This window comes from Alexandromys fortis, unplaced genomic scaffold (assembly GCF_014885135.2).
Source record: "Alexandromys fortis isolate MF-2015 unplaced genomic scaffold, M_Fortis_MF-2015_v1.1 scaffold_74, whole genome shotgun sequence".
NCBI lineage: Eukaryota > Metazoa > Chordata > Mammalia > Rodentia > Cricetidae > Alexandromys > Alexandromys fortis.
The window spans coordinates 5,106,755-5,115,875 of NW_026068008.1; positions in this window are offsets into that span (position 1 = coordinate 5,106,755).

Here is a 9,121-nt window from a genome sequence, read left to right on the forward strand (position 1 = left end):
TATATATAATTTTCTAATGATATAAAAGAAATGAAAGCAATTTAAATATAAGAGTGCCCTAGTGATTTTTCTCTTCATCTGTTCTTAGCATATATATACATACAAAGACACATGCATATATTAATATGCCCATATATATCCTCTTACTTTAACCAATATCAAGTTTCCTAGTAGGTTAACCAGTGGGATAAAGAACAAAGCCCTATATTTATGATTAGCCTTTAAGAGGATCTTCAGCACTTGATTCTGAGGAGTGGAAACTGACACTTTAAAAAACAACGCAAGACAGTACAGCAAAATATTAGATTGCTTTAGCTCCAAGAAGCAATGAAATATGTATTTAAACATTCCTTTTTGTAAAGATTTCTGTCTCTGTCTCCTGCAAATTTTTACCCTTCATTTGTGAATGTTTACATAATATATCCAGTAAATAAGTTTTCTGGAAGTATCACTACTTTCAGCAGATGTAGTTTTAATTTTATTGTTGTATATTTACATTAGAGCTTACCATGTTTTCCCGAATCTTGTCAGATGAACCTTTTTGTTTAGCTTCACGATTTCTGTTTTATGCACTGCTAAAGTCTGTCACTGACAAAAGTGAACTATTGTCCTTATTTTTATGATTATCGTGATGTTGAGAATGTGACAAAATATGCCTGTGTATAAATTAGATGATGAAGGTACATGTTCTAGCTGTATTTATAGGAAGTGTGCCTTTTATTTTTAAGCCTACTAGATGAGGAAATGTAAACCATTATTCCATTTTAATGCTACATTTTTATTTTTAAAACTACTGTATTTGTTTCCAGTTATTCAGTTTTGTTCGTAAGTAAATGGACCTCTTTCAGTTATCCAACACTGAAATTAAATTCAACTCCAATATTGCTTTATGGAGAAAGCCTAATAACGTCTAAGTATTTAATTAACTCAGTTTTATAAGGGTCAACAATCAGATATATATCCAGGTCATCTAAAGCATACGATAGTCAGGTGGTTGCTAGGCAACAGATACCAGGTTCAGCTGATGTGTGTTTCTAGGCAAAGCTTATGGTGTGAAAAGAAGAACAAATTACACGATACCTGCATTTTTGTTATTATACGTTTGGAAAATAAAGTTGTATTTAGAAGAAATCTTGACAGTCATTATTTGCAGCATCTTTCTTCCAGATGTCAGAATGATACCACTTTATAGTCAAGTGACAAGGGAATAGTAAATTAAAATGACAGATGACATTTCTTTTCTTATGTGATCTTAGATATGGACCTTTCTCATAATTATGTTTTTGTATCTTGTCTGCAGTTAATTAGTTTTCCTAAATTCATTGTGATTGAAATAAAGCCACAAAATTAATTGAAATATAATTAATTTAAAATACACATGTTTCCATGCTGCTGAAAACTAGGAATTAAAATGACATATATGTCATGATCTAGGCACAAAACCAAAACATTTCATCAGTGATAAAGATGAGAAAGTGACTTTTGGAAATCTAGGATGAAACTTTTTTATTGTGATGGCTTTAAGTGTTACTGACACACGTAGTCAGAGTAGTTTCTCTAGTCACTGGTATAACACAGAGGTGTTGCCATAAAAAGAAATATTATTCCAACCACGCCTTCCAGTATGTTTACTAGATCCAGCAAGATATCCATTCCATGGCTAGAAATTTAGACCATGTAGTATTTTTGTCTTTGATTTTAACAATTCTTAATCATTGATATACAGGGAGTAGGTGAGAATGTGTATTTGGGGCAAAGGTCATGCAGTGTAGATGAATCCAAGAAGAGGCAATCCAAGCCATTCAATAGAAGGTTGGGAAACAAAAATGTCACTTGGATGTAAGTTTTAAAAATGTTTTCTTAAGGTGAACTTGATTTATCCCCAAATGAAGATTGTGACAAAAGTCATTAAAATATGCTTTTTATTAGCTTAGTTTTAATAAAAGCATTTAAATAAAAATTTTAACAAGCTAAAATAATGTAATATATTTTTGTAATCAGATATAATATTTCACAAATTAAGCAAATTTCGGTGAACATTTTATATGTAGGATTGGAAAACAAACTTCAGTGGGAATTTGGTCAGCTTTCTCTCTGAAAGTATGAGTTCAGGGCACTCTCATCTCCACTAGAAAGTATAACCCAGAGACTTCCATTCAAGTGTGCCTGGAAGGTGAGACAGGTGTGGATAAATAGTGACAATGGCTTAAAAGACAACTGAAAATAACACCAAACTCAAGCTGCACCTCCTGTTTGCATGTGTTTGAATTCTGGATTCAGTTCACAGGTTAGACATCAGCCATGGGCTTGAAAATTAAGTCTAGGATATATTGTTTAGGAATAAGTCATTGTTAAGAAAGAATACGCCTATGAAGGTAATAACTGATTCTGAAAATCATATGATAGTAAAATACTTTAAACTATAAAGCAACTTAAAAAGTTTTCTTAAATTTGTTTAAAACAAGTTTTTATAATATGTGACCATATTCAATAGCATGTTAACACTGTTTGAAATAAAGGAAATACTGAACATGTTGACAGATTTGAGAAGCATTTTATATGTTATGAAATAAGCAGATAAAGTTGTTGAACAACGAGACTAGTTTAATCTGAAGGGATGCCCTTAAAGTTGCCACTCTCAAAACTATTGTGTCCAGTTACAATTTTCTTTTGGACAGTCAGAAAGAGAGGGAAATCTGGGTGCAAAACCAGTTCATTTATAAGACGAAAGAGTAACTTCAAAGGGATACACTAAGTGCTTGAATAATGACTTCTAGGGTGGTTTAGGGAACTAGTCAAATTAGAATATCTTTTAAATTACCTTTAGAGGTCTTCTACACCAAGAGATGTAAACTCAGTGGGTGCAGGTATGCAATGGAGAATCTCACTCTTAAACTAATTTTGTATTAATTGTAATTGTTTGCATTGAAATAATGAGACCTTTCTTAGTATTTGGAGTATTTCTTGCCTTATAACTTCCTTTGAGTGGTTTGAGCACTGATTACCTTATTTCTCTATTCATTTCTTCAGTGCAACATCCACAATATCCTACACGTTAGGAATGATGATGATTGACTCAGGCATCTTGAGGTGACAATGAGGAAAATGGTGGAGTGGTGCCTGGACAATTGAATCTTGATTATTAACTCTGGGTATTTTATGCTTTGATGAAACTATAATTTGATCTTGAGCCAGACATTTGCTCTCTGTATGGACACACTTTGATAGAGGTTGACAGCATTCTATATTGACTAATAAACCAATTCAATACCACAGTTTTAAGTCCCAGTTTTCAAATCTGACTTGGAATATTTCAGTGTGCATTGTAACATTACTGAGAATGGTCCAAACGATAATTTTCTCAATAATAAGTGAGTAAACTAAGAAAAATGACTCAGGAGAAATAAATTGAAAGAAAAATCATGATTTGGTAAAATTTGCTTATATTACACCATGTTATAGTTATATTAGAGGATGAGTAGAAAGATGATTAGAAGTTCTGTTCCAGGGAAGCCTCTGCTTGAGATCAAGGCAAGAAACTCAAGAAACTTCTTTATATAGTAGGAAACTGTACCTGGGAGTTGAAGAAGACGAAGAATAGAGAAGAAGGGACTGTATTTATCAAATGCTTTTGATATCCACAGTGTTTAGTATTGTGACAATATATATATAATCCAGTGAATAGAAAGTGTCATTTACAAACCAAGAGGAGGAAAGAGAAAGTTGTGAAAAAAATCTTAAACTGAAGGCCATTTGGCACATCATTTGATGGATGCTGAGCCTTAACTTAAGTCTATTTCTCTACTGAGTTAGGTATTCAGAAAATATCTAAGTGTCTTGATTTTGCTAAAAGATCATGCAGTGTTTGTGAGAAGGAACAAATGGTGCCTATTGTTTAAATGGTTTTTTTCAACTTGTGTTTTCATACTTATTTTTGAATAAGATAAAGAGAGAAAATGTACTTTATCTCTAATACACATACATATACTGATAAAAGTACTATTTTTTCTAAAACTTAGCTGCATGTCCTTAGACAATATTATTATATAATGCATTTTTTATTGCATTAGATTTAATTTGATTCAATTCAGTTTCATTCCAATTAAATGTCAAATCATAACATTCTATCTATCACACAATTATAAAATAACTCATTATGGACATAGCCTTGATTTCATGACTTGTAGTTTGTAATTTGCTGACTAGGTAGTATCAGGCATAGCTTATAGAAAAGTGTGTGCTGTAAACTATGAAGGTAGAATGAGGAAATAATTAATGAAAACGTCAGGCAAAAGTAAGGCTTGGTTGTGTTGTTTGCCAGGCTCAGGAAACAAGCAGTGCGAAGGCTGAGCAGTGAAATGGGGCTTGGCATGTTCAAGAGTAGAAAAACACAAAGGAAATCCATGCGAGCAACTCTAGGCCATGCAATCATTCTAATGGCAACACTTTTGAAGATCACCACTTTGGAGGAAGGTATGATCAGATTTGCTTCATGAAGAAGTCAACTTGAAGGCCTCAGAATAATCCAAAAAGGAAGAAGAATGGAAATCAGAACATCTAAGAATTTCCTGTTATGAGGGCTTAGGTACTGACATGTGGTAGCTTAGAATGGGCTTGTCCAGGAAAACTGGCTTGGGGAAGAGTTAGGGGTCAAGATACATTTAGCAAACAGAAACAAAAAGAGATGATGATAAGTTAGTTAAGCAAACGAGGCAGTGGATAAGAGTGATGGTGAGCACCTTGGTTGGAATACCTGCTCCTGTTAGGATAGCTGCTCTGTCATATTTCATACTTAGAAACTCCTGGGAAATTTGACTATCATATTTTCTAAATGGCAGACACATAAGAACATCATTCATCATTTATAGTATATGTATTTGTAGAATAGGATGTCTTACATGTATAAGTTAAAAATTGGCAGCCATAGACTGAAGTTTATAGACATAAAATTGTTATCAATTGCATGATAGAGTGGATTTTTTAGGCTATAGCAGATTCCAGAGAGAGAGATGAAGTCATGAACACTTCCATACTGGAAGCCTCTTACGTAGAGCAGAAGAAGTGTGCTGGGTGGGCAACCCAGGATGGATAGTTTGAAGGCCTCTCACTCTTAGCTTAGCCCACGAAGAGGAAAAGCTACATCAGCATTTAAGGGATTTCTTTGACATCATAATGGCTTTTATTGAAAAAAAAACACATTTAATTAAAATATATAATAGTTGTACAATTCCACGTGGGTACATTATAGTAATTTTGAACATAGATTCTATATGTACTGATTAAATCAACATTTATGCATGCTCATTTTTCAAACATAAATCATTATTATGTGTTGGGAAGCTCATCTTCTAAATCACTTTAAAATATTTCATTTATTGTTTAAATCTATCTATACCTTTCTGAGGTATAGATAACAAAGCAATCCCCTCTCCCTGCTAGTGGTTTGTGTCTTTCATAGCCGCTTCTCACCCGCTACTCTCCTACCCTCTAGTGGCCAGCATTCTGTTCCAGGTTTTCCCCAAGATTGAACTATTGCTTTCCACAAAAGAGTGAGAATATGTGCTACTTATTTTTTCACATTACTTCTGTGATTTTCCCCTTTGTTCTTTTAAAACAAGAGAAAAGACAAGAAATGAGAAAGAGAACAAAAGAGCTTGGAGAGTCTTGAAGGGCTCCTGGGCAAGATGTAGTTGCCTGGTTGAAGATGTGATTTAAATCACCTCAGGCATGTGACCTGTCCTGCCCCTGCAGTGGTTTCCACAATGAAAGGGCTGGAGCGACCCTGACTGGTGGGGGAAAGCTAAAGGGCAGTGAGGACACTCTGCTGACTCTATTAGCAGGAGTAGGCACTTAGATTATGGGGTCTACTTTTAAACTGAAAATATCTTACTCTTTTCTTAAGATTTTGTCTTTTTTTGTGATTATAATGCAATTATATCTTTTCTCTTATTCTACATATTCTACATAATCCGCTTGAGAGGAAGTATTCTATCAGCTCAAAGATCTTAATTCTTTTGTTTTTTCTTCTTCTTCTTCTTCTTTTTTTTTTTTTCCAAGATTGGGATTTTACTTTTGTTTTGGAGCCTGTCCTGGAACTAGCTCTTGTAGACCAGGCTGGCCTTGAATTCACAGAAATCTGCCTGCCTCTGCCTCCTGAGTGCTGGGATTAAAGGCGTGCGTCACCACTGCCTAGGCTAAAGGTTTTAATTCTTATCGTGGATATTTCTCTCCAACTCAAGGAGTCCCACCTTCATCCTTTATTCCAAAGAAATGCTTCCTTGACTGGGAAGTATATCAATACGAAGTGTGTTGATAAATGAGGCTGGTTTCTTCAGCTTCTTTTATGAAAGAGTTCGACTGTGACAGGATGAGAGATGAAAAACATGAGGTTTACTTTTGCGTTTATTCTTCTGACTTTTTCATCTTTTGTTTAGACTCTTCTCAGTAACTGGTGATGCTTCTGTTGGTGTCTTGTTCAAATAAGCACTGCCATTCTTCCCTATCATATATTTTCTTTGAGTACTGCTAAATGAAGGGGTTTATAGATAGGAAGAAAGGAGGGAGCCTGGTGAATTCTTAGTCCAAAATAGGTAAGAAAATAGATGTAGTGAAAGTGGTTCAGAAATGAGATGGAGGTCAAGAAGGAGGATGCCTGAATATTTTATTTGTTTTGTATTATTATTTATTTCTGGAGGCCAGACTCAGGGCCTGGCACATTCTACTTTAAATACCCTTGGTTTTTCTGAGAATGGGTTTCACTCTACAGCTAAGCTGGCCTTACTCTTTGTGATTCTCCTGCCTCTGACTGCTTGTATTATAAGCATGTACCATCATTCTTAAAAGGATGGTGTCTGAATTAAATGTTTAGAGCTGAGAAGTTCTTTTTTATTATTTATTTATTTATTAAAGATTTCTGTCTCTTCCCCACCGCCGCCTCCCATTTCCCTCCCCCTCCCCCAATCAAGTCCCCCTCCCTCATCAGCCCAAAGAGCCATCAGGGTTCCCTGCCCTGTGGGAAGTCCAAGGACCACACCCTCCATCCAGGTCTAGTAAGGTGAGCATCCAACCTGCCTAGGCTCCCACAAAGCAAATACGTGCAGTAGGATCAAAAACCCATTGCCATTGTTCTTGAGATCTCAGTAGTCCTCATTGTCCACTATGCTCAGCGAGACCGGTTTTAACCCGGGCTTTTTCAGACCCAGGCCAGTTGGCCTTGGTGAGTTCCCGATAGAACATCCCCCTTGTCTCAGTGTATGGGTGCACCCCTCGCGGTCCTGAGTTCCTTGCTTGTGCTCTCTCTCCTTCTGCTCCTGATTTGGACCTTGAGATTTCAGTCTTGTAGACAACAGTATCTAGAATCTGTCAAAAGGCATTGCTGGTGGAAGTAAGACAGGTGGACACTGAAAAGAAGAGGTGGAAGACTGACTTTATGTGATTTGTTATCAGTCATAACAGCTCTTCAGAGACCAGCATAAGGGTTCAAGTGGATGCCTGATTCATGACACAGTCCTTGACTTAGGAAGGCAAAGAATACAAGTGGCCATGGCAGGAAGCAGTTTGGAGAGAACTAACATGACTATAATCTTGACTATTATAGATGACTCTATTAACCTGTATTTCCCAATTATACATTACATTTTCGAGCTGCACAAACACAATACCTTAATCAAGAGCAGAATATATATATGCACAATATCACAAAATTGACCTTACATTTGTATCAATAAACCAAAATCCATATCAATGCAAATCTCTATAGCATATCCCCCTTTAAATGTAAAGAAACAGTTATAACAATCATTTATGGAATTGGGGCATAGTTCTCTCTAAACTGCTATCTGCTTTTTGTTGGGGGAAGTAATTTTGGGGATGTTTACGGTGACCTTTTGTGGGGGTCTTGGACTTCTCTAAACTCCGCCTTCTTTCTATCAGCATTCAGTTTAGTTTTCCTCTGCCTAGCTCTACTCTACCCTGTCACAGGCCTAAGACAGTTTCTTTATTAACCAAAGGTATTCACAACATGCAGAGGGGAATCCCAAGTCATGTTAGCATCTTCGCATAGAGGATTAAGGGAAAGAAATAGAGGAGCACATCGGAAGAAACTGGGACAAAGACTCAGAGATGTCCTTCCCTTCCTCCCCTCTTTGTTCCCACCTGGTAGCATAGCAATTGATGTTCCCATTGCCACATTCGACAAGCTTGTCTGCTCTTTGCAGGGATTTGTATAACAGAATGTAAGAATGTATGTAGTAGGAATGTAAATATTAGTTACTGACATTATTTTTTACAGTTTTAATACTATTACTTAATTTTATAAAATTTAATATTAAAATATTATTAAAAAACAGGTTTTGCTGCAAGCAGTTCAGAATCTCTCATCCTTGAATGTAAAATGCATGCAAGTTCTTTAATATTTGAGTGGAATGAAGAGAGATATAGAAGATTTTTGCTTGAATGTAACTTGGCAGTTATATTCAAATTTTCAAATGAATGTTTCAAATTTATTGTTTAGTTGTGATTAACTAGTTATAAAGTTGATTTAATTAGTTTTTGCTTCAATTACTGAGGGTAAGTGGGTAAGTAATTTTTGAAATTTCTCAGGCTTCATTGTATGAGTAGTTTCTTTCAGTAGTTTTTTCTATCTTTAAATATATGTGCATGAAAGATGAATTACTTTAGTTTCCTTTCCATTAGGGATTTCAGAGTTGATAGTTTGAATATAGTTCTATATCAGAAAATCTACCTTTAAAATATCCCCACACAAACCACACCATACTAATGAATTTCAGAGTTATGATATGATTTCTTTATTTACCATCATGAGAATTTTTCTGTTACCAGAAATTATACCTTATTACATGGCTTATTTTTCTTTAATGCTAAAGGTGTTACCTAATTGAGCTGTAATTATACATAATTTATCAAATAGAAATAAAGACAATACCAGTAATCAGAGACTCTTATGCATTTACAGACACCGTGTGAAGGTGTGCCGTGTAATTAGTTTACCAATGTTTACTCTAGAACAAGCAGAAGAAATTGTCATCATTTTGCCTTTCACCGTATGACAGCATGCTTGGAATTCATTTGCATAACTTTACAATGGAAGTCATTACCTCAT